This window comes from Schistocerca nitens, chromosome 5 (genome assembly GCF_023898315.1).
Source record: "Schistocerca nitens isolate TAMUIC-IGC-003100 chromosome 5, iqSchNite1.1, whole genome shotgun sequence".
NCBI lineage: Eukaryota > Metazoa > Arthropoda > Insecta > Orthoptera > Acrididae > Schistocerca > Schistocerca nitens.
In genome coordinates, this window is record NC_064618.1 from 509,386,551 (window position 1) to 509,413,416 (window position 26,866).

The 26,866-nt window shown below is 43.4% G+C and overlaps 1 protein-coding gene across 1 annotated transcript in view; it reads right to left on the minus strand.

Moving 5' to 3' along the window:
* Positions 1 to 26,866, minus strand: part of LOC126260817 (uncharacterized) — a 955,955-nt gene that overhangs the window by 575,364 nt on the left and 353,725 nt on the right. The gene's annotated exons all lie outside the window — the stretch shown is intronic.

Here is a 26,866-nt window from a genome sequence, read left to right on the forward strand (position 1 = left end):
AAATAAAGCAGTGTAAAAAGTGTCTGGTTGTTTCTCTCCAAGTAATTTTTAGGGTTCTGGGAAAGACGAGTGCATCTGTAGGCTTTGAGAGGGGGATCTCCGTGAGGCATTCTTACTGAAACACACACACACACACACACACACACACACACACACACACACACACACAAGCGCGCGCTCGCACAGACACACAAACACAGGCAGATAAACACACGAAAGAGAGAGAAAGAGAGACCTCTCAAAGTCTAAGGTCAAAAGAAGATTCAGCACTCCGGCCCAGAATAGATTCAACTGATCGCCTCCTTTGTTTCGTATCTTGTAAACAGCGAGACAGTGTAAGTTACAAGTGCACTTTCACAGAGGGGAACATGTGAATATTTGTAAAAGTGTAAAAATATTACATTCACACACACACACACACACACACACAAACAAAATGTCTCCCATAACGTAAAATAATGTAAAGTATAACAGTTTAAAGTTTCAGGCGTAATTTTCAATGTTAAAACATTTTCTATAATAACTTCACTACGGTTGCAGATGACAAACTCTCAAGAAGTAGCTGCTACACTGCACAGTTCAGGGAACTACAGAAACCACAGCATATATCAAGAAGACATAAAAAAATCTTTTTAATTTCGTGAAAACTTTATTTAAAAACTGAAAATCTATATGCACAGACAGTAAAAAATTGTTTTTTTTCTGATATTTGAGAGAAAGCAAATAAAATACGCACTAAAGATGCTGTAACCATTAGCGAAACTTATCTGGGCAAAAAAGAAGAAATAAATTGCGTTTGCTCACGGCCGAACTAACCCAAAAACAAATTTGTTTGGAGCCCTTATCAATTGGAAATGACAGCAAACACTGAATGAAACTAGGATCGTAACATGTCGATAAAACAGATACCAAAGCATAACAGAGATTATCAGGAATATAAATGTAAATCTTTCGAAGAAAAGCGACGTTATTCTCGCGAAACCGTACTGCACCAATTTATGGAACTGATGCTGGAGGATGATGGTGCGACGGTTCTGTACATCTGAAGTAGTTATGACGAGAAAAAGCTAAGAACGATTGGGGCTTATAGCGGAGCATGTAGACTCATTTCTACCTCGATCAGTATGCGAACGCAGCAGAACAGAATGTCTTTAATACTGTAATGAATTACTTAATCGTGCACATTGCAGTGGTATGCGGAATATGTATGCTGATATTCTGGACTGGCTTCACGGAACGAATTACCGTATATACTTGAGGCTTACAAGCGGTGATTGAGAATAACACGCACTTTCGTACAGTAACGTAGTTTTATTAATGTAAATATTTTATCAGTCAATCTTGTCAACATTTGATGAGTGTAACATGAATCTCAGTTTTCTTTGGTCGATCCTACATAGCATTTCATTTACTTGTGAAAGATTTATGTCTACACAGAACAAAGTGTGTATCATCCAGTGTCTTTGAACCAATGAGACAGTTTAAAAAACTTGTGTGTAGCTTATACTGGATGCTGCTGGGGTGTATGGGAAGATGTGGCACAGAACTTGAAGTCCATAAAATCCAAAACAAAGTGTGGTGTGAGTTGTCATGAGCTTGAGCGATCACGGGGAAGTGTAACAAAAATGCTGGAAAATCTCAAGTTTGAGTAGAATGTACTAATAATTTTCAGTTACTGAAGACTCCTACTAGGGAAACCCTGAAAATAAGAATTATAGTAGTAACAGTTCGCACAGAGGAAGACACGAATTACTTTTCCGCGCTTTTTCTGTGAATGAAGCCAAAAAAAAAGTACCTCTGCCGTTCACTTTATAGTGTTTTTTTACAACATGGATGTTGTAGACTTTGAAAATTTCAGTGAACTACGCATTTTAATTTAGTGTTAGTCTGCCTGTACACATATCTAGAAGTTCCTTTCTGGTCTGACTGAGAAATTAGTAAGCTACTTCAGGTGCAGTTTTAAGTGTGCGTGTTATAATTAACTGAAAGATAACGGAAGTTAGCTCTTGCAAGTGTTAACTGCATATTTGGGTAGTTAAAATACAGGGCTATTACAAATGATTGAAGCGATTTCATAAATTCACTGTAGCTCCATTCATTGACATATGGTCACGATACACTACAGATACGTAGAAAAACTCATAAAGTTTTGTTCGGCTGAAGCCGCACTTTAGGTTTCTGCCGCCAGAGCGCTCGAGAGCGCAGTGAGACAAAATGGCGACAGGAGCCGAGAAAGCGTATGTCGTGCTTGAAATGCACTCACATCAGTCAGTCATAACAGTGCAACGACACTTCAGGACGAAGTTCAACAAAGATCCACCAACTGCTAACTCCATTCGGCGATGGTATGCGCAGTTTAAAGCTTCTGGATGCCTCTGTAAGGGGAAATCAACGGGTCGGCCCGCAGTGAGCGAAGAAACGGTTGAACGCGTGCGGGCAAGTTTCACGCGTAGCCCGCGGAAGTCGACGAATAAAGCAAGCAGGGAGCTAAACGTACCACAGCCGACGGTTTGGAAAATCTTACGGAAAAGGCTAAAGCAGAAGCCTTACCGTTTACAATTGCTACAAGCCCTGACACACGATGACAAAATCAAACGCTTTGAATTTTCGGCGCGGTGGCAACAGCTCATGGAAGAGGATGCGTTCAGTGCGAAACTTGTTTTCAGTGATGAAGCAACATTTTTTTTAATGGTGAAGTGAACAGACACAATGTGCGAATCTGGGCGGTAGAGAATCCTCACGCATTCGTGCAGCAAATTCGCTATTCACCAAAAGTTAACGTGTTTTGTGCAATCTCACGGTTTAAAGTTTACGGCCCCTTTTTCTTCTGCGAAAAAAGCGTTACAGGATACGTGTATCTGGACATGCTGGAAAATTGGCTCATGCCACAACTGGAGACCGATAGCGCCGACTTCATCTTTCAACAGGATGGTGCTCCACCGCACTTCCATCATGATGTTCGGCATTTCTTAAACAGGAGATTGGAAAACCGATGGATCGGTCGTGGTGGAGATCATGATCAGCAATTCATGTCATAGCCTCTACGCTCTCTCGACTTAACCCCATGCGATTTCTTTCTGTGGGGTTATGTGAAAGATTCAGTGTTTAAACCTCCTCTACCAAGAAACGTGCCAGAACTGCGAACTCGCATCAACGATGCTTTCGAACTCATTGATGGGGACATGCTGCGCCGAGTGTGGGAGGAACTTGATTATCGGCTTGTTGTCTGCCGAATCACTAAAGGGGCACATATCGAACATTTGTGAATGCCTAAAAAAACTTGAGTTTTTGTATGTGACTGCAAAGCATTGTGAAAATATCTCAAATAATAAAGTTATTGTAGAGATGTGAAATCGCTTCAATCATTTGTAATAACCCTGTAGTTTAAGCTGTATACTGTACGTGTACCATGGATCAAGTATTCATGAACGGAAACAATTTGATCCGCATTAGAAGGCGACCCTGCGCGCTTAATATACTATGTGAAGTAATGCTACATGTTTAGCGTGACTGATCTTCAGTATCAAGATACAGCGTCAATAGAAAACTCCTTGCTGGTATTTACAACTAAATGAGAACATTGGTCTGTTTACAGTTCTAGGAATATCTCAAGGCTGAACACGTCTGGAGATGTAGAAATTGCAAGCCGAGTATAAGCAGAAACCTGTCACTCTGCAAATGCTGTTGCGATAGCAGCAGCTAACATGTGGAGGACATTCGTAAACTGCGGCAGCTATGAAAAATGTGACACAATAATATGCGTTTCCATAAAGTGATCTGTAGCTTTTTTGTTGACATCAAGCGTGTGATGGATGAACTACGCAGCATAAGGATTTAAATGCCCACTTTTCTGTTGATAATTATTGTTATTTTTCTTGGTGATTTTTACTTCGTCAGAATAGTGCCTTAGTGTTTACCAGTAAACCCCGTATCCTTAATGAACAGAACTCCTATGTATAAAACAGCTTAAGAGGTTTTATTACATTACGAATGAATTAGTGTGTTAAATATTTCACTATCAAATCGTAAAAAAGGGTAGTTGCTACTCACAATATAGCGGAGATGCTGATTTGCAGATAAGCACAACAAAAAGACATTCAACCAGAGCTTTCGGCCAAACAGGCCTTCATCAGAATAGAGAACACAGACACACACAGTCACGTAAACGCAACTCCCACACACATGACCACAGCCACTGGTAGTCAAGGCCCCCAGAAACTGTGGTCATATGTGTGTGAGTTGCGTTCGCGCGCGTGTGTGTGTGTGTGTATGTGTGTGTGTGTGTGTGTGTGTGTGTGTGTGTGTGTGTGTAAAGAGAGAGAGAGAGATAGAGAGAAGGGGGGAGCGAAGAGAAGGAAGGTGGAGGAGTAGGAGGAGTAGGAAGAAGATTTATTAGTTATTTGTTCCGGTTATGTTTCACATTTCTGTTTGCTATTGTTTTAGTGGCTAACATGATCAGTGAGTTACTGCTTATGTTCATTTGATCATTAATTACTTTCTTTTTCATTAGTAGGGCTCTTTGTATATGAAAGCTTTCCTGTAATGTCAGGTGTTTTTTGTTACAGTTGTTTACCCTAATTTGTTTCATGTTGGTTGGTTCATTTCCGTGTTATTTCAGGTGTTCAGCAAAGGTAGAATGACTATTTCCATTCTTCCAGTGTCTTATATGTTCTTTACACGTAGTTCTGGGATTATCACCTCGAAAAATGCAGCTGTGACCATGAAACCTGGTGATGGTTTTAGTTTAATGTTAGAGTAGTGTCGTCTAAATGTTCGCTCTTCAATGCGACACGTTTTTTCCCTGGAGAACGATTTGGTGGAAACTTGGGTTGTAGAAGTTTTGGCTGTTCACGAAATGTTAAACCTCGAAAATCACGTCCTCGTCATGCTGGAAGAGTCTGCTGCGCAAAGCGGAAGACGTCACTGGGTGCCATGTCATGAAAATACGGGGTTGAGACTAAATTTGACATCCCAAAGAAGCAGCATGTCTGACTATGTCGCGTACGCAATGAAGTGGGCGTTGTCGCGGAGTGAAAACATCCCTTTGGGCAATATCCCGTGACGCTTCGTCTTGACAGCCTACCGTAACCTCGTCAGAAGAATTCGGTATTATGCTCTTGTGACAGTTACTGCGTACGAGCATAATTTGTTAGCACCACACACCCGAGTTCCTAAAAACACTCATCAGTATCTTGCCTCATGATGGTTGGTTCTTCTCTATTTTGGACAGTGTCGAATCCACATGTTTTCACTACTTGCTTTGATCCTTTGTCTCCCGGCTGTAGCGATACACCCGGCACTTGAACACTGTGATTAGGCAGCTAAAGAGGTGATACGGATTGGTCTGACACAGTTGTTACTGTTGTGGTGTCACAGCCAGACACCACACTTGCTAGGTGGTAGCCTTTAAATCGGCCGCGGTCCGGTAGTATACGTCGGACCCGCGTGTCGCCACTATCAGAGACTGCAGACCGAGCGCCGCCACACGGCAGGTCTAGAGAGACTTCCGAGCACTCGCCCCAGTTGTACAGCCGACTTTGCTAGCGATGGTCACTGACAAATTACGCTCTCAATTGCCGAGACGATAGTTAGCATAGCCTTCAGCTACGTCATTTGCTACGACCTAGCAAGGCGCCATTATCATTTGCTATTTATCTTGTGATGCATGTACCGTCAGACAGATGTTCACCAATTATGGATTAAAGTTAAGTATTCCCGAAGCTACGTACTATATTTGCTAGTCTCCATTACTTGTCCTGTTCCAGACCTCACGCCATCCTGCGTGAGCTTAAACGCGTGCCTTTCGGCTTCCTCTCATTGTGGGTTGGCGCTCTAGCCAATCCACAACAACTGTTATGTCGGCTACTGCGCGAGTCCGCACCGACACACACAAGGAAGGAGAGAATTTGCGATGGCCAGTGACAGGAATCCAGAATAATCTGTACATAAACTTGGAGATTAACAGACTGCTTTATTTCCAAAAGCGAAAGAAACATAACTTAATTTTTCGTTATGAAGTGGCTTGATGTGCTTGCTGTGCCTGTTACGTACAATTACTTTTACACACTATTACTACTCGCTGAACGCTGGCTAAGTGTCGTCTATCGTCTTCCTATTACTCAGTACTGATGCTCTCGAAGCCTGCGATCGAACTGTGCCCGACCAGCTATGGACGGCTGGTTAAGTCTGTGTTGACAGGGGGCGCTGAACTCTGTCTTCCTGGAGGTAAGGTGCTGCCCGCTCTTTCCATTGGGGCTAGGGTCAGCACCTCCTTGACGCCATTTCGAGGCGCTGCGCTGGTCGGCGTGCAGTCGACGCTTTAGGACCGCACAGTGACATTTCTGCTGCTGCCTTGGTTCGGCAGGCTTTTTTAAAGGATGTGAGCAGTTACGGAATCTAGCGGGCGGCCATCTTTGTCAAGTTCAAAATGTTGTGTAAGAAGCAGTTCTCACTGAGGCGAAATAGTATGCGATATGACACGTTGCAATAAAGGTTGTGCGAACTATAGTTATCTACATGAATTCTCGATCACACAGGAGTGATACATCTACACGAATTCTCGATCACACAGGAATGATGCGAAGATCAACAAGACGCGGCAGGCAGCAATAGTTGTGTGTCACTGCCAGACTCGTCGTGGACAACTTTCAAACATGTCACATATTTACTTGACGAATGAGGTGTAGCTGTCCTTCCAGCGTTAAAAATAATTTCGATGTGTTAGCTACATTTGGTACGCAGCAAAGTGTGACCCAAAAATGCACGTAACGCAAACTGGCCAGCAACTACCATTTACACTGCAAGCTTTTCTAAATATCAGCTATGTTTTACGAGATTTGGATGTATCGCAATAACTGCGCAATAGCGAAAAGGAAACCAGTTCACTACCAAGCTCTTTTATCTGACTAAAGATGCATTTTTTTCATTGAATATTTTCTTCAAAATCGAACGAGAAAGATTGCGTAGCAGAGAACATGCGTATCCCAAAACATGCTTTTCAAATTTTTACGCGAAAATTAAAAGTTTTGTTAAAAACCTAACTCTAAAGACGGATGTAGCTATGCTTCATCTTCTTTTGAGGTACATGAGATGACTTGAATATTTCTAACTGTATCCAAAGGTATTTCACGGGTATACGAGAGCAGCAGAGCAGCATACCCATCCGCATACCCAAATTTACGCCCACTATGAGCTCACTAAATATAACTTACTTACTTACTTACTTACTCACTGGTCATATCGGACTCGAGAGTCCATTACCGCAGCAACCTATTTTCACCATCTGTCCCTGTCTTGGGCTATTTCCTTCCCTTCACCTTCAATACCTAGGCTCCTCAAATCAGCCCTCACATTGTCCTCCCATCTACGCCTCGGTCTCCCCACAGGACGTTTTCCCTCTAGGTGCCCTACCAGTACTCTGCGCGCTGCCTGCCCTCATCCATTCGAGCTACGTGACCCGCCCATCGCAGCCTACGTGATTTAATAATACTGATTATGTCAGGGCTTGAATAGAGTTCGTGAACCTCTTCGTTATGCAGTTTTCGCCACTCTCCGCTAATGTCATCCCTTTTTGCTCCGAAAATTTTCCTCAAAATTTTGTTTTCAAATACTCGAAACGGCTTTTCATTTTGTACAGTGAGAGACCAAATCTCACACCCATGCAGCATAACTGGTAGAATAATAGTTTTGTATATTCTAATCTTTTAATTCCTAGACAATATCCGCGATGAAAGTAATCTATTTAGTGAGAAGTAGCACGCATTTCTCGCCCGTAATCTCTTCTTCAGTTCGGATCCAATCTCATTTCTCGAAATGATGTCCCCGCCTAGATACTTAAATGTGTTAACTTTTTCAAACTGCATGTCTCCAATTCTTAACATTTCCTGATCTACTGCTGTTGGCATTCTAGTAGTAACCAGGTATTTAGTTTTGTCTTCACTTATCCTTAGACCTACATATTGACTAGCCTTGATTAACGCAATCGCATTTGCTGTTACAGATTCTTTCCTATCGCTAATGATGTTTAGATCATCTGCATACTCTAATACCTTAATATTTAACTCCACACCCTCTGAATTATCTGCTGTCATTCGTACAATATATTCTAAGACTAAATTAAAAAGTAGCGGAGACAGGGCATCTCCCTTCTTTATTACAAATTCTTCTGACTCCAATTTCCCCACGCGTACTCTACCTTTTGTGTTTTTCAAACTCGCTTCTATAAGTCTAACATACTTCTTTGATATTCCAAGTTCCAAAATAATTCTGTACAATTTTGACTGCAATACTGAATCATATGCTTTTGTAAAATCTATGAAAAGATTATGAACTGGTTTATTGTATTCCCATTTCTTTCCCAAAATTTGACGCAGGGTGAATATTTGGTGTATAGTTGATCTGTTCCTCCGAAAGCCTGCTTGGTAATCCCTCACAATTTCATCTGCATATGGTGTAAGCCTGCTTAGCAGAATATTCGAGAAAATTTTGGAACATACTGGTAATAGCGATATCCCTCTATAATTACTACAATCCATTTTGTCACCTTTCTTAAGAATTGGGATCAGAATCGACTCCTGCCACACTTCAGGTATCATCTCTGAGTTCCATACTTTAGTTATCACTTTGTGAACTACTTCCACCAATTTCTGTCCCCCATTTTTAACTAATTCTGCAGTTATGCAATCTGATCCTGGTGCTTTATGGTTTTTCAATTTGTTGATTGCATCTCTTACTTCCTTTAACGTTGGCTCAGGTATCTGGGGTTCTGCTGTATGTATTTCGTACGCCTGCTCATTTCCTGCTTCCTGGTGTGCATTTAATAGATACTCAAAATACGCCCTCCATTTGCTTAATATAGCACTGGGGTCTGTCAGTATTCCCCCAGCATCCCCTCGAAGTGCATTTGTCCTAGCCTTGAAGCCCTTCCTATACCCATTTATGTCTAGGCAAAGTTCCCTAAGCCGGCCGCGGTGGTCTAGCGGTTCTAGGCGCTCAGTCAGGAACCGCGCGACTGCTACGGTCGCAGGTTCGAATCCTGCCTCGGGCATGGATGTATGTGATGTCCTTAGGTTAGTTAGGTTTAAGTAGTTCTAAGTTCTAGGGGACTTATGACCACAGATGTTTAGTCCCATAGTGCTCAGAGCCATTTTTTTGAAAGTTCCCTAATGTTTTTTGTTTTACTGTTTGTTTCCATTTTTGTAATTTGATTGTTCAAATAATCCCTCTTCTTTGCCTGTAGCCTACGACCAACTTCCCTTCTCAAGTTCAAGAACTCCTCTCGTTTTCTGTCTCCCATTTTATCCCAATCTAATCGCGCTTTTCTCCTTTCCTCTACCAAATATAAGGAGTGGTCAAATGAAAATTGAACACCCGTTCCAACGGGACCATTTAATGGTTCCATTCAAAAGTAAGCACCACACACATTAAGAAATTTACTATTGGGAGAGGAGACTATGTAATCCGTTTTTGTAGAAAGTGGTCGGCCGCTGGCAGATCCTCAGCCACAGCCGCTATTGCAGTTCGTCGTCCGACTGAAGCCGATGTCCACACATAACTTTCTTCAGATCTCAAAAGATGTAAGAATCACACGGTAAAATATCCAGGTTGTACGGAGGACACTGCAGTGTTTCCCAATCAAATCGTTGAAGCGTAGCTTCGTCCGATTGGCGGTGTGGTGGTGGGTGTTATGGTGCAACATGGTAATTCCATCCAACAGTATTCCTGGGCGTTAACACCTCGCGTTGCTTGTGTCTCCACGCTCAAGGAACTTGACGAGCAGATATCCACTACAGTCGAAGAAAACAGCCATCATGACCTTACCGGAACTTGTGTGAACAGCTCTGGATTTATTGGGCGAAGGAGATGTGCCATGTTTCAACTGCTGGTTGTGTCATTTGCCCTTGGGCTGTCGAACAGATTTTCACATCTTTGATAACCGGTAGAAAGATATGCTTGGACGTTGATTTCAGATGCACGAGTAAGTACAATAGCGGGTGCTGTTGTGGACTCGTCAACGGCCGACTGCTTTTTATGAAACAGAAATTCACCGTCTCGTCTCCTAGTGGGATAAATGTGTTAACACGTGTGGTGATTACTTTGAATGGAACCATTCCACTGTTCCGTTGTGAGGTCTGTTCAGTTCTCATTTGACTGCCCCTCATAGCATAAGGTGAACTGTGGAGTGATATCTTCAATTTGGAAACCGCTATTACACTTTTGTACACCTAAGATGAGAAACGAAAAAGGACTTGCTTGCAGCTTAAAACGTAAGTGACATAAAGCTATTACATCCTGAATTCCTGTTTGTTATGTATCCACTTACGGAGAGATCAGAAGACCTAAGCAAGCAGAGGAGTTTCATCAGAGATGCAAACCAGTGCCATTTCGAATGGCCATAAGTGTGTCTGGCAGAGTAATTCTAGTAGTTTAAAAGCAGGCTTTAAAATTTATAACCTTGCGCCCATGTCGAGCTGTGATAATCTTGGCGAAATGAATTTGTGCTACTGAGACATGTTGAGAGGAGAATGGTTTATATGCCGTGGGTAGATGGTGTCGCCTAACGTGACTGTTGCTTTTAATAAATAATTTGGTTTGCGTGACTGAAAACACAAACTGAACAATTGAATACAAGTCATACCCTGAATAAGATTTGTTACAGCAAATATAGGAATCTGAGACACACATCGATTTCTTCCGTGTTTGGACCTAAATTGACGGTTTCTGTCTCAGAATTTGCCTAGAATTTTCTGACACATTCTAGCAGTCTCCTGATATAACCTCATAAATCGACTGCTGTGTCTAAGCCTTGCGTCTGCTACATTGGAAAAATTCTCTGCCACAAAATCCTCTACTGACCCAGCGCACAAAAATAGAAATTTACACTCTATTGTTTAAAGTTTACGTTGCAGTAGTAATTGTTCCATACGTAGGAAAAGGACCCTGAAATCATATTTAAAATTGGCAACATTTGGCTTAAATACCAACTCTGTATGAAAAATTTGCAAATTATTAAACGCTATGAACATAGTTTGTCAGGAATTGCAGTGAAGTGAAGGAAGTAATCACTGCGGAATTTAGCTGTCAGCCTGTGGCGTAAAGGAAACAATTAAAGAAAATTGCTCATCTGTATTCCATTCCTGTCTCTGTCGTACATTATCCTGTTAGCATGTTTAATCGCAACTGCCACTCTCTAGTATATGCTGAAAATTAGCTGCTCGTCGTAAAGAAGCTGATGTGCAATAATCTGGTATAGTGTCTGATGAAATTAAATGCAAAATATGCAAAATATTACTGTACGGGACGCATGAAACAGTTGACATGAATAACTGCGCACTTCACAGACCTGTAAGAGATCGAAAGAAGGCTTAATAATTTGTGCACCAACTTCTCTTGCTGTAAAAACCTGTGAGCGCTTGACACCTGTTAATACTTATGCGTGTCTTATGTGTTTAAAAATACTGCTTGGCCAATGTACACAACGGAAACTACTCACAGTTCAGCAAATATTCTAGAAATGTCACTGGTTACATTTATTATTTAAGGGTCCGTTAACCATAAGGAAGTTGTGCGGCATTAGATTTCTCAAAACGAAAGTCATACGGAGAATGCAAAAATTTTCTTTAATCTAATCAAGTGAACAAATGGGAAAGGGGAATACAGAGCAATGTCTTGAAAACAGTTGCAAATTGAAATGAAATTTCTCTAAACTCTGCGTGACCCAAGTTTAATCGGAAGACTACAGAAACTTCCACACCTGGGCACCTTGCAAAAGCAAAACAAATGAGAAAATTATGCGATACGGATTATTGAGCATACAAGATGCCCAACCAAATGAGTCAACGAGCTCTACATCTACATCTACATACATACTCCGCAATCCACCATACGGTGCGTGGCGGAGGGTACCTCGTACCACAACTAGAATCTTCTCTCCCTGTTCCACTACCAAACAGAACGAGGGAAAAATGACTGCCTATATGCCTCTGTACGAGCCTTAATCTCTCTTATCTTATCTTTGTGGTCTTTCCGCGATATGTAAGTTGGCGGCAGTAAAATTGTACTGCAGTCAGCTTCGAATGCTGGTTCTCTAAATTTTCTCAGTATCGATTCACGAAAAGAACGCCTTCTTTCCTATAGAGACTCCCACCCGAGTTCCTGAAGCATTTCCGTAACACTCGCGTGATGATCAAACCTACCAGTAACAAATCTAGCAGCCTGCTTCTGAATTGCTTCTATGTCCTTCCTCAATCCGACCTGATAGGAATCCCAAACGCTCGAGCAGTATCAAGAATAGGTCGTATTAGTGTTTTATAAGCGGTCTCCTTTACAGATGAACCACATCTTCCCAAAATTCTACCAATGAACCGAAGACGACTATCCGCCTTCCCCACAACTGCCATTACATGCTTGTCCCACTTCATATCGCTCTGTAATGTTACGCCCAAATATTTAATCGACGTGACTGTGTCAAGTGCTACACTACTAATGGAGTATTCAAACATTACAGGATTCTTTTTCCTATTCATCTGCATTAATTTACATTTATCTATATTTAGAGTTAGCTGCCATTCTTTACACCAATCACAAATCCTGTCCAAGTCATATTGCATCCTCCTACAGTCACTCAACGACGACACCTTCCCGTACACCACAGCATCATCAGCAAACAGCCACCCTATCCAAAAGATCATTTATGTAGATAGAAAACAACAGCGGACCTACCACACTTCCCTTGGGCACTCCAGATGATACCCTCACCTCCGATGAACACTCACCATCGAGGACAACGTACTGGGTGCTCTTGCTTAAGAAGTCTTCGAGCCACTCACATACTTGGGAACCGATCCCATATGCTCGTACCTTAGTTAGGAGTCTGCAATGGGGCACCTAGTCAAACGCTTTCCGGAAGTCAAGCTGCTCATAAAATTGATTAAACTACTACCTGATAGAAACTTACATTCTTCAGGTAAAGCGAGGGGGAGCCACTCAGCACCAGACGAGAGCTGAGAAGCCAATATTTTTTAAAATCCAAGTTCTCTCCTAAATCTTCTGCAATTGCCCCACTTGGAGAGGAGATTGAATGCTGCTTGCTAAGTTGACGAATGAATATGTTATCTTTTTTACATAAAACAGGAGAAAACAACAGAAAATTCCCATTCAAACCTTGCAAAAAGCGTCATTACTATTCATAACGTTGGTACTGGTTTCGAACAGTCTCTTTCCATTGATCAGCATCGACCGCACAGTATCTGGTGACAGAGCTTTACTTTGGATTGAACAGTCCGTAATTTTGGACGGAAGCAAACTTTCTCACAGCAGCAAGTCAGTACATGTCTCCGCCCTGATGTGCGGACAAAACCAAATAACACGCACCACTCTCACGGGAAAGCTATGGCGACTTGCGGTGTCCGTGCCTGTATCAAACGGATTAGTACCAGGAGCTGTCCACAATGAGCATTTTGGGAGACGTGACCATTTCTGTAAAAACTGCCTGGCATCCAGATGGCACTCGCTTTCTGGTATTCAGACACCGTGAGTAGCCTTCCGCCGACATTATGGGAATGCCGAGCCCTACGGACCCACTCCCTTCTGGCGAGAAATAGAAATGTTGACACTCCCTGCAATATTCACCAAGCTTACACAATTAATTATAGTGTAACCGTGAGAGAGCTGAAACAAAATCGCAGAGCGATATGCGACAGTCATGTCACAATGTGCTAGATTAAGTACTAAATGGTTAAAATTTGAATATAGTATTATATGTACTGTCGGAAACAGCAAAGGACTTGGAAGAGCACTTGAACGGAATGGACGGTATCTTGAAAGGAGGAGATACGACGAAAATCAACAAAAGCAGAGTATAATGAAATTTTCTCGAATTCAATCAGGTGATGCTGAGAGAATTAGATTAGGAAATGAGACACTTAAAGTAGTAAATGAGTTTTGCTATTTGGGAAGCAAAATAACTGATGATGGACGAAGTACGGCGTATATAAAATGTAGACTGGCAAAGGCAAGAAAAGCATTTGTGAAAAGAGAAATTTGTAAACATCGAGTACATATCTAAGTGTCAGGAAGCCCTTTCTGAAAGTATTTATGTGGAGAACGCTGAAGATTAGATGGGTAGAACAGGTAACTAATGAGGAGGTACTGAAGAGAATTGAGGAGAAGAGACATTTGTGGTACAGCTTGACCAAAAAAATGGATCGAATGGTAGGACACATTCTGAGGCATCAAGGGATCGCCAATTTAGTACTGGGGGGAAGCGTGGAGGATAAAAATCGTAGACCAAGATTCAGAGTTATTCGGAGATGAAGAGGCTTGCACAGGACAGAGTAGCATGGAGAACTGCATTAAACCAGTCTTTGGACTAAAGACAAAAACAACAACAACACATAACATGTCATCCAAAAACCTTAAAATTACAACATAATAAACTCCTTAATGTGGTACATAAGAAATTGATCAGCAGAGGCTCTTTTCGCACATCTGTGAATCACCACCGGTGAATGATGGGATGGATCCTTCATCCAGACCTCGACCAATTTCCTTCCCCATGCTTCTCCTACTGGGCTTCTTCTCTGTCTTTGATGACAACACTGTTGATGAGGCCACTGAGAATACTTTAGTGGCACAGAATCTCCTTGCCTGACTCATTAAATTCTGCATCAACCAATATTCTTATAGTCCAATGGAGGCGTAGAACTGATGCATATATTATTCAAAGTACTGACATATGTTTATTCTATGCCCCGTACAAATTTTATGGTACCTCAATCAAAAGTTTTCTGGACTATGTAAATTCTAAGTGAAGTATAGTATATCGATAGTGGTTAGCACAACGGTCTCACATTTGGGAGCATCCCAGTTCAAATTTCCTTCCGGCCATCCAGGTTTGGGTTTAAAGTGGTTTGCCTCACACGCGTGAGGATAATACCAGAACGGTTCGTTTGAAAAGGACGCGTCCGATCTAAGTCCCGGTGTCTCCCCTGTCAGAACATATATACCGACACTAATAGCCCTTCGTCAGTGGAACGTCGAAGATTAATCTTGCTTCCTCTTTCCTTTGTTCTATGTTTTCGTACATGACTGACAAATGATTGGTTGTGATATGTCAACTTCTACGTATTGTATTTTTTTTTTCCTCTGGCTATTACTGTGACAGACCTATTACCATGGACGTTGTGCCTAAATCATCTGTAATAATTCAAAGAAAACTCAATGCAGCATAATTTACGCAATCTTTATGATTACGCAATCATAAAAGTTTGCAGTAGAACACAAAAGAAATCACACTTACTCAGCGGCCGGCCTCGGTGGCCGTGCGGTTCTAGGCGCCTCAGTCCGGAACCGCGGGACTGCTACGGTCGCGGGTTCGAATCTTGCCTCGGGCATGGGTGTGTGTGATGCCCTTAGGTTAGTTAGGTTTAAGTAGTTCTAAGTTCTAGGGGACTGGTAACCTAAGATGTTAAGTCCCATAGTGCTCAGAGCCATTTGAACATACTCAGCGCTTCTTAATCATAAATGCTAATTACGTCAGGAAGAACTCTGAATCGAACTTTCACTATCATTGAGGCCATATGTATCCCACAATAGGTTATCAGGGAACCAGTGGAACTTTACTGCATCTTACTGTCATGTATCAATGTCCCACTGATGAAGGGAAGACTCGTGCCAAGGAATTTCACGCTCGAACTGACGTTTGCCACATCACAAACGTTGTCCATGCCGAGCACTCGTAACGTGAATTAGGAATTTGTAGAGATGCTCTATCCACTGATGTATCTTTGTTTTCTGTATGAATTGTTCCTGTGCTGTTGTCTTCTGAAATTCCGGCGGTATCTATGAATAGCCGTGTACGTCCATACTCTCCGTATTGGGAAACGAAGCGCTGTGAAAAATTTTTTCTTCATTTTGTTACTTCTCACTCTGAAATTAATTAAAATAACCATGAATTAATGTCTTTCACTCCGAAAAATATTGGTAGTGAAAGGGATAAGACATAATGTTCATTTTTTGCGCAGTGACTATGGGTTAGTGATCTAGGAAAGTGAATATATGTCGACTAATGAAATCATTACACTGGATTGTGACTAGTGACAGTGTGATTACGATGGTAATTTCTTCAGAAATCAATTTATGGCATTCTAATACTACTATGTAAGATTTTGTTCCTGACTGTGCTTTTTCATAGCCATTACACTTCAATCATTCATTATGGTATATGGGGTGAGAGAGATCGTTCTTTTGTTCCACTTCAACCGAACTTAAAATGCGAATCTTGTTAATCAAATGACGGTCCATCGGAGCATTCTTACATTTGATGGATTTGGCAGGCGTTGTGATTGTTTTATCCAAGGGAAGTAAATACAACTAAAACCAGAACTCCTCTTGAAGAGACTCATTGTAACTATGTGCGTGTTCCCGGATCTCTGTGACAACGAAATGCATCAGCACCGACTTCCTTGTTGTCACTACAGGCTGGCAATCTTAATTCATTCTTACGTTACCTATTGATACAACATTTACATTTCTATTGTCTATACGTTACTGCGATGTTTCAAAATATACAGTTTCCTGAAACTGCGCTGCACTCGAAATTGTCATTTAACCAAATTACTTCAACAATTCACTACATAGTGTTATACTCACATAGACAACTGCGAGACTCCACTGTGAGTTATGCGGAGGCAAACTTCTGTTAATTTCGTACATCACATGGAAAACACGGAAAATTAAGTAAAGCCGAATTCCTAAAAGAGATAAGTGAGGGACATCTCGGAACGATCACGCTTTTCCGTACAGTAAATGCTGTACACGAAATCTGTAACGCTTCGGGTTCATGCGTCATCAAAGGGGTCTTTTGAGGCTACAAATTAGCAGACGCGCTTAGTCTTCATGCCGTTGCTCGGCGGGGAGTGGGATAGCGGTCGCAGAGTGCCTCAATAATTTTCCGAGACAAACGGCGCCGCCAGCGGGATATCGTGTACATTTGCTCGGCCACGTCTGCCCGGAAATCACGTACACTTTTAAGAGTTACTCAAGAGGGCAGAGGAACAGTGGTTTATTCCCGTCTCGGTCTCCGAGGGAAGAGCCAGCGCAATGTGTCCACAACCCTAATGCCGCCTATGGGGATGTTATGGGTAGTACGAGTCCCTCCAGTTATGTGGTACGGGGTATGCCTGTCGCAGTACTCCTACTTTTGCAAACGACGGCAGATCCGGTGATTTTGTTTTGGTCTTGAGAAATGGGACATACGATTAAAATAGATATTTGGACTATACCGATATAGTGCAGGGACGGATTTCCGGCCACGACATGGGGGAAAAAAGAGATCCAATGAATATGTGTCCGGAAATGCATCGTCACCCCGGTAGATGGCACTGAGTGATGGAAGTTCTTTTGACCAAGGGCCGTGTCAGTAGCCCACAGATGACGAATATGCAGACTGATACTGATGACGCAAGTTCTAGTCAAAGTGGCTTCGTCGGTAAAGAGAACAGATGGCAGAAATCCCATAATTGTGATGATCTGGTGCAAAAATCATCGACAAAATCCTTCTCATAGAGGGAAATCCGCCGCTGGTACTCCTTGTAGTCGTTGCAGGTGATAAGGTTAGTAGTGGTTGTTATGCAGGATGCACTTAATCGTACTTTGGCTTACACCTTGTTGACGGGTTACTTGCTTGGAGCTTGTACAAGGGTTCGTCTCAATAGCCTGTAGAACCCAGTCCTACAAATCTGGTGTAAGCACAGCCCGACGCCTCCCTGAAAGTTCGTCATGGTCACACAAACGTCCGAAAAGAGCTTGAAATGCTATGCGATGTGGTAGGTGTCTATGAGGGTATAGCCGTGTTGCGTCTCGATAAATTCCATCTGCTTGACTGCACACAAACACCATCTCGGCTTGTTACCAACATTAATACCGGATCATTCTGCTGCTTACAGTACGCTGCGTCAGTCACACGGTCTGCAACACCCGGAGAACACACGACCCGTGGTCAGAGGACCTTTCATTCGTCAGCGCCATCTACCGTGGCAACGATCCATTTCCGGATACATGTTCATAGGACCTTTTTTCTTCCATTTCCAGCCAGGAATCCGTCTCTGCAGTTTGTCGGTTTTATTAATGTTAACCCTTTATACTAGATAACAACAGTGAGAAAATTACAGGGTACTTCTGTTTTACAAATAATGCTAAAAAAAATCCAAAGAAATCTGCAATAAGTGAGAAACAAGAAATATTTGAATAAGAGCCATACTATTCGCTAGATTATTTGGTTTTAGCACTGAACACTAGAGTATAAAATATGTCTAGCATTCTTTTGAATTTTTTAAGTGTTATAGTAAAGATGTAATTCTGTAGCTGTTGAGTCGCACATGATCTTTCCAGTAATATATGTCATTATATTTAACGTAATATATAGTTAACTCATCCAAAAAGTGAGAAAATATGATTTATTTTAATGGGCGATTTACAGTTTTCACCGTTACCCACATTCATATCTTACTGTCATTCTTATTTACTTGCAGTTCAGTTTTTTTAAAAGATTCCATTTTTGTCCCATTATTTTTAGATGTCCGCACATAATTGTTTCTTCCTAAACGTACCGAGCAAGATGTTACAGTGGTTCAAACCCCCTGCTCGGCCGTAGATTTAATTCTTTTCTGTGATTTCGCGTGCTCTGTCTCTAATGACCTCGTCGTCGACGATATTTTAAAACATTAAGCACCAGTCAACCCATTCTTTCTACATGTGTGCTACATCTCCCACCATCGTTGCTCATTTTCATATGAGCATGTCTTCAAAGTAGAAAATTGTATCATTTGGAAACTGGAGGATTAGAAAGAGAAGAACATTCGAAAGACTTCGAATTGATGACTGTGCTTGTAAGTATCAGACTTTAGGGTTTTGCCCGTTGTGCCTATTAGGACATTATATCAAAGAAAACGAACTGGGTGGTGGTGGCATTCCGTATTCAGCTATAGGTATAAATGGCCGGTTGAGCCTACACATGCGTCGAAGTGAGGCTAAACTACAATACCAACATGCCTATCAAAACGCTCTGGAGTAGAAATCAGCTTCCGAGTTGAGGTTAGTTTTACTGTTTTTTCCTAACTTTACGATTAATGGACATAGAAACATCTCGTCCACATCGTTGAATCGACATGACACATATAACAATTTTCGATACTATAATCTGCGTGACGACTGACGATATTTGTTGGTTGGGGATAACGTCCATAATGAACGGTTTATGCATCCTATCAATTTTGCAACTCGAATTGGTCGACTTACACAAATAATGTTTTAAATAAAAATTAGTCACTCTCCACAAACGATATCATATGCTGAAGAATAATACACCTTTCAGTGGCGATAGTTGCGAATACTCTATAACTATTTCAAAATACTGAAATTCTTGGCGAAAGAGCACAGAGAGAGAGAGAGGATGAAAAAACAACGAAATTAAGGAGGAGATGGTAATGAATTTCGTAATTCATTTGTTTTCAACTATTTCAGTTGTTTCTCTGTGCCTTGGAAGTCTCTGACAAGGAGCGCCTTGAGTGCAAGGTCGCTAATTCAATCGCTAGTGTGGATCATTTGAAGTGTTGTGTTAACAATTACGACAGGAAAAAAATTAGCTGCTAATGACTCACAATGTGCATCAGGAGGGTGACAGAAAATAAACGTCCGGGATGTACAGAGATCAGCCATCTATGGGATGTATGCATTACACTTCACATGGACATCGTCGACATTCAAGCAATGTTCAAAATAAAACATTAATTTGCAGCGGAACACTAAATGAAAAATGGTGCGTCACAGTGATCACAAAGGTTCGCACCATCAAGAACGAAGCCGAGCTCCTTGGTAGTAACAAACCGTGCAATACGTTCAGCTAGGTATCCCCTCTTAAAAAATACGTATATAATCATATTGGTGTAACGGGGTGATGAGAACTGATGGAAAGTGATGGCATGCAACCAAATGCGAAACAGACTGTCATGGAGTTTATCTTAAAACTGGATATCCTTTAAGGTGTAGCTGCAGATAGTGCGATAAGAGCAATAGTACGTTAACTTCGTCCGAACAGGCCTCGGAAGTCCCAACGGTACCGATCGACCGCTGTGTCATCGGCAGACGAGAGGCGTCACTGGATGCGGATATGGAGGGGCTTGTGGCCAGCACACCACTCGCATGACCGTTGTCAGTTTTCAATCAAGTAGTACCTCAATTGGCCCCAAAAGATCTGAGTGCACCCTGCTTGCCAACAGCGCACAGAAGAATAGGACGGTCATGCATCTAAGTGTCAGCCAAGCCCGACAGTGCTTAACTTCTATGATCTGACGGGAACAGGTATTACCAATGTGGCAAGGCTGTTGGTAATGTTTTTTATAGGCACGAAAAAACACAGATCCAGCGGCTGAATTTGTCCAGTGCTTCTAGGTGGTATGAACTGCAATGCCAGCCACTTTTTAGAAGGGGTTCTTTGTTCTAGAGGAGGATGATTTTTGTACGCAGACCAGGAATCAGGCGAAAGCGTGTTATTTTGACGAGCTATTGGTCAAAAGCAGTGCTCATACCATAGCTGTAGTTCTCTTATGCCAGTTTTACCACTACTGCTTGCTGTGACCTAAATATTCCCTACTGCCCTTGAAAGATCACGCGCACGAGAAAATATCATAGGAGGCAGAGCACTTCCAACTTCTCGCAGCACAATGAATAACTTTTCAGCCAATTAGCGTCTACATTAACAGTATAGCTGTATACGAATGCATCAAGACACTGATATTTGTTGATCTGTATACAACTCTCTTGGTACCTCTAATTTTCAGGGTTCCTTTCATATGCATTTCGTCAATGTCGGTTGGTCGAAGTGGAAAACAAATTCTTTACCGAAGGATGGGATAGTTTGTTTATCTCAACTACAAATTTTCGGATCGATATCGCAATTTACTGCGCATCACAAAATTGATGCTTCGTTTGAAATTTCATCATCTTACTACTTGCAATTCTGTAGCACTGTTTGAAGTAATGCAACCATCCCCTGCTTACCTTGAAATGACTGTAATCTCTGTCGCGCGCAGTTTGATGTGCATAACCTAGTAGGGCAATATCATGGGTATCCTGTAAATTGTATCGACCGTCCTTGAAACGCGCAAATATCAGTTTTTGTAGCAAGTGTATCTCATCCTCCATCAAATATCCATAATTTTTCTTATGGCCTATCCGGTCATATTGCTGAGGACTTATTCCAAATCTGTTCATAATCGTCTTTTTACTGTGTTGCGGATGACCTTCCAAGTACCTAATTATGTTTAGTACGTGTTCCTTGGACAGAGATTGTCCTTTACTACTTTTCACTAGAGACGAGATTTTTGGCCCCCTGTCCGGCATGGATGATGAAGAACATTGCTCGAAACCCATTTCAGTATCATTTTCACTTGTTCAAGACGTACCGTCATAATTGCACTCCTCATGTCCATTGCCCGCACAATCGAGCCTATACGACACCACAAATACCGCCAACTCATCTTGTAGAAAAGGTAATATTTCATTTGCCACTTCTTTCTTACTCTGAAAAATTCATTGGGTTCCTTCCTGTTGACATGGTAACTTTGGCGACTGTTGTTGTAGATATAATGTTTTGTTTTGTTTATCGTTGTCATAGCTCAAATGTGTGTGAGTTCCTAAGGGACCAAACTGCTGCGGTCATCGGTCCCTAGACTTACACACTACTTAAACTAACTTATACTAAGAACAACACACAGACCCATGCCCGAGGGAGGACTCGAACCTCCGGTGGGAGAGGCCGTGCCGTCCGTGACATGGCACCTCAAACCGCGCGGCCTTGTCATTCCTCTGCTTGGTATCAACACTATTTGCACTGTTGTGACTTATTCGTCGACTAAGTAGTTCAACTACGCTTCGTACGCCAATGCTCTGCTCACCAATGGATACTTGCAGTCCTGCCCCCTTCTGTCATTAGCACCCAATATTGTGGTTGCATGGTAGACATGTGGAGAGTCGAGGGCTGTAAACATCATTGGCCTTTCGCGACTTCGCACAGAAGGGGTTCCCACTGAGACGGTGTCTTTCACTAAGATAACGCAAGACAGCATATTGTCCGTGACCGAGCGAGGTGGCACAGTGGTTAGCACACTGGACTCGCGTTCGGGAGGACGACGGTTCAATCCCGCGTGCGGCCATCCTGATTTAGATTTTCCGTGATTTCCCTAAATCGCTTCAGGCAAATGCCGGGATGGTTCCTTTGAAAGGGCACGGCCGACTTCGTTCCCCATCCTTCCCTAATCCGATGAGACCGATGACCTCGCTGTTTGGTCTCTTCCCCCAAAAAATCCAATCCGTATTGTCCGTGCTGTCCTGGTTCAAATGGCTCTGAGCACTATGGGACTTAACATCTGAGGTCATCAGTCCCATTGAACTTAGAACTATTTAAACCTAACTAACCTAGGACATCACACACATCCATGCCAGAGGCAGGATTCGAACCTGCGACCGTAGTGGTCGCGCGGTTCCACACTGAAGCGCCTAGAACCGCTCGGCCACAGCCGCCGGCATGTGCTGTCCTGATCTTGCTCTATACATAGGGTGATCGGCTGTTGACCTCTCCAAATATCTCACCTAATGAAAACATATTGTCGTTGGGTGGTGAGACACTACGATTGATGAGTTCTGCCATAGAATCAGGGGATGACGGACCCATATCTGCCATCTAAGATCAGTTAAACCCTATGCCCAAGCAGGTTAGAGCCATCGTTGGTGTCAGAAGAGGCAGCCCTGTATACTAAATTTGGCACCCGTTACACCCCCAAATCACATAAAAATTTAGTGATGCAGTCCTCCTCCTGTAATGCATGCGCACGATAGATAAAATTTCACTATTCTCTACTCTTCCGGGTGTTGCAATTTAAATGGCCCGGTCGGTGTATGATTACTCCGTCACCCAGATGATGAAAAGCGATCTGCAGCTAGTGGCTGCGTGCTCCCACAGTGTAGTGCGGACAGCGGAGGCGGTGCCGCCGTGGCCGTGCGAGGTGAGGTGAGGTGAGGGAGGTGCCAGCGGCAGTAGCAGCGGCGGCGGTGCTGGCGCCGGTCGTTACGCAAGACGTACGCCGGAGTACGGCCCGCCCTCGCACCAGCAGCCGGCGGCGCCCGCGCCTTGGCGGCGATTACCAATTATTGATGGGCCGGACGTGGCGAGTAATGCGGTGTCCACGCCGCCGTAATGCTACCTGCCGGCCAGGGCACACAACGGGCCTGTCAACGCCAGCCGCCGCGGCTGCCGTAATTACGACAGCCAGCGGCCAACCGCTTCGCGTTCCCCGCCGTAATTGGGGCCCCGTGCGTGACTCGTGAGGAGACAAGGCGCCTCCTGAGCGCTGGCCGAGCATCGTAGGCCTTGCCGACTCCCAGCGGAGAGCCCACTTCCGCCTGCAGTCTTGTCCAGGGCGTAAATAAACGATAGGATATTGCAAAAAGATTCATCCGGATTGGTGAGGTAAAGTTCCGCGTTCTGGCCCTAGACGAACCGATAGTGACCGAGCGGCCGCCGTGTCATCCTCTTGCCAGTGGTATAATCGGATACGGCTGGAAGGGCCACTCTCCCGGCCGTTGTCGGGTTTCTAGACCTTGGAACCGTTACTTGTCAGTCAACTAGCTCCTCTATTGCCGTTATAATAATAATGTTAATAGGGGTACTCAGTGATGATACATAACATTATGCAACGTTAGATAATACGAGGGTCACTCCAAAAGAAATGCACGCTATTTTTGTAAAAATACAGTTTTCATTCTGCATGTGTGAAAGTCTTACAGCGTGTAGATACATCCTTCCCGCTTGTTTTCAAACTTAGTTCAACCTGTTCCCGTGAGTGGCGCCGCCACAGCATGTCTTCAAGATGGCTGCCATACTTGACGTTCGTCAGAAGCAACGTGCTGTCATAGATTTCCTGTGCTGTGAAAACGAGACAGTGGGAGACATCCACAAGAGGTTGGAAAAGATGTATGAAGATGCTGTTGTCGATCGCAGTACAAAAATGGTTCAAATGGCTCTGAGCACTATGGAACTTAACTTCTGAGATCATCAGTCCCATAGAACTTAGAACTACGTAAACCTAACCTAAGGACGTCACACACATCCATGCCCGAGGCAGGATTCGAACCTGCGACCGTAGCGGTCGCGCGGTTCCAGACTGTAGCGTCTAGAGCCTCTCGGCCACTCCGGCCGGCGATCGCAGTACAGTTATAGTCCGTGAGACGAGTGATTGGTACTGACAGTTCCGGCGGGCAGACGGCGCTGTTGCCGAACGTGGCTCACAGCACGCGGCGCCCTGTCTGCTACACGCATTCTCTAGCAGCAGAAATAAAAGCGAGACAAAATACAAGTCGTATTGGTACGCGTGAATTTATTTAAAGTTGGTGCTTGAAATATATGAACTCGAAAACTGTTAAGAGCTATTTAGTACAAGTATCTATGATGCTGAAATATAATAAAGTTATTTGTTAAACTTCACAACTGAAATGAAAACTATTTTCTCAAGTTGTTGAACATTAGCAGTTTTCTTCAATAAAATTCTTCAGGGTATCAGAGCGCATCGTCATAATTTAAAATGCGCCAACGTTTCGGCCAGCGTTGCAGCTAGCCTTCATCAGGGCCTTACGTTGACGCTGGACAGGCGACGGACAGTGGTCAACCTCTCCAGCCACACCTTGAGCGAAGCAACCACAGCAATTCTGGCCAAGGGGATGAATTTCGCAGTCGCACCTAAGCGAGTTCCAAAAGAAGATATCATAGAATCCGTAGAGGCTTCGGTACGTCATCTGCCACAGGCCGAGGCGGAGAAGATCCGGCAGGAAACGGTCAGAGTTCTGAATAAAGCAAAGCCACCGAAGCAAAACATCAACGCTGAGGAATACCATGCCATCAAGGAACTCAGGGACAACCCCCACTTAGTAGTGGTACAGGCAGATAAGGGCAACGCCACTGTAGTCTTGGACACAACTGATTATAACAAACGAATGGAAGATATTCTCGCAGAACCTATCTACAAGAAACTTCAGGGAGATCCGACGGCCAAGGTAATGAAAACGACGCAGGCACTGCTCAAGCACTCTAGAATCAACTTCGACAAGGCCAGAAGATTCATCCCGCAAGTGACACAGGCACCAAGGATATATGGTGTACCGAAGGTACACAAAACCGACTTCCCCTTAAGGCCCATAGTAAACAGTATAAATTCGCCGACCTACTACCTAGCGAAAGAACTGGCACCTAGGCTCCGACACCTAGTGCATCAAACCGAGTCCTACGTTAAGGATTCCACTCACTTCGTGTCTCTCCTAAAGGAAATGCGTGTTACGGACCAAGATCTGATGGTTAGTTTCGACGTCAAATCCCTATTCACGAATGTCCCAGTGTCAGATACTGTGAACATCCTAGGAGAACGCGTGGCACCTGATATATGTGAGCTTGTGCGCCACTGTCTGACGACCACCTATTTCAAGTGGAGAGGTCAATTTTATGAACAAACTGACGGTGTAGCTATGGGCTCACCTCTATCGCCTATCGCAGCAGAAATTTTCATGGAGGCATTTCAGGAAACAGCCCTCCAGTCCGCACCATTACGTCCAAACTGTTGGCTTCGCTATGTCGATGATACTTTCGTCATCTGGCCCCACGGAGAAGAGGAGTTACAGAACTTCCACAAGCACCTTAACCAACAGCATAGGAAAATTCAGTTTACAATGGAAACAGAGAAGAATGGGGTGCTGCCTTTTCTCGACGTGGAAGTTTATCGAAAACCTGATGGTAAACTTGGCCACAAAGTGTACAGGAAACCAACCAATACGGACAGGTACCTTCACGCCTCCTCCCACCATCACCCCACGCAGAAGAAGTCCGCCCTGCACACGCTAACGAAGAGAGCGTACAGGATAAGCGACGAAGAACATCTAAAGACAGAACTTGAACGCCTCAGGTCCATCTTTGGAACTAATGGCTATGGGAAGCAGATGATAGACAGCACCATGTCGACAAGGGAGAAGACTAATAGGGAAGAGGAGAAGGAGACACAGAGCATTGCTGTGTTACCATATGTACAAGGGGTCACCGAACGTATTGGCAAAATTCTACGAAAAGCCGACAACAAACCAATTTTCCGAAGCAGAAACAAAATATCAGACATGCTCGGTTCTACCAAGGATGCAGTTGACAAACTACACACAGCTGGCGTGTATGAAATTGGTTGTGCGTGTGGATTAGTCTACATAGGTGAGACGGGACGTCCGATTAGCACAAGGCTCTCGGAACATGAAAGATATATCCGCCTGAAACTACACACTAAGTCAGCAGTGGCAGAACACCGAGACGAGTGCGGGAAACCAATATATTTTCAAGAAGCCTGCGTCCTGGCGAAACAGCCTCTCACTTTCAAAAGAAAGATTCGAGAGGCGATAGAAATAGCCAAAAGACCCGCCAACATGAATAGAGAGGACGGGTACAAGCTTCCGGGGTCTTGGCTGCCTGCAATAGCAGGGCTACGGAGCGGCGGCAGAGCCGTGGCGGCCCATGCAGACACGCGGAGAGCCGCAGTAGTGGTCGCGAGCACACAAAGCAGTGGCACGCCGCAGCCGGCTTCTGGACAGCATGGAAACAGTGTGACGTCACAGCCATCACCTGTTCGCTATTCGTCCGTCTCCTCCAATGGGGTGGATTAATATAAAGACCAATAGAAAACAGCTATTTCAGCCAATGACAGATAATAAAGGAAACACCAATAAAGCATATCTTTCACCCCTTCTCCTCCTCCTTTTACAGCCAATCAAGTAACGACACGGTTTT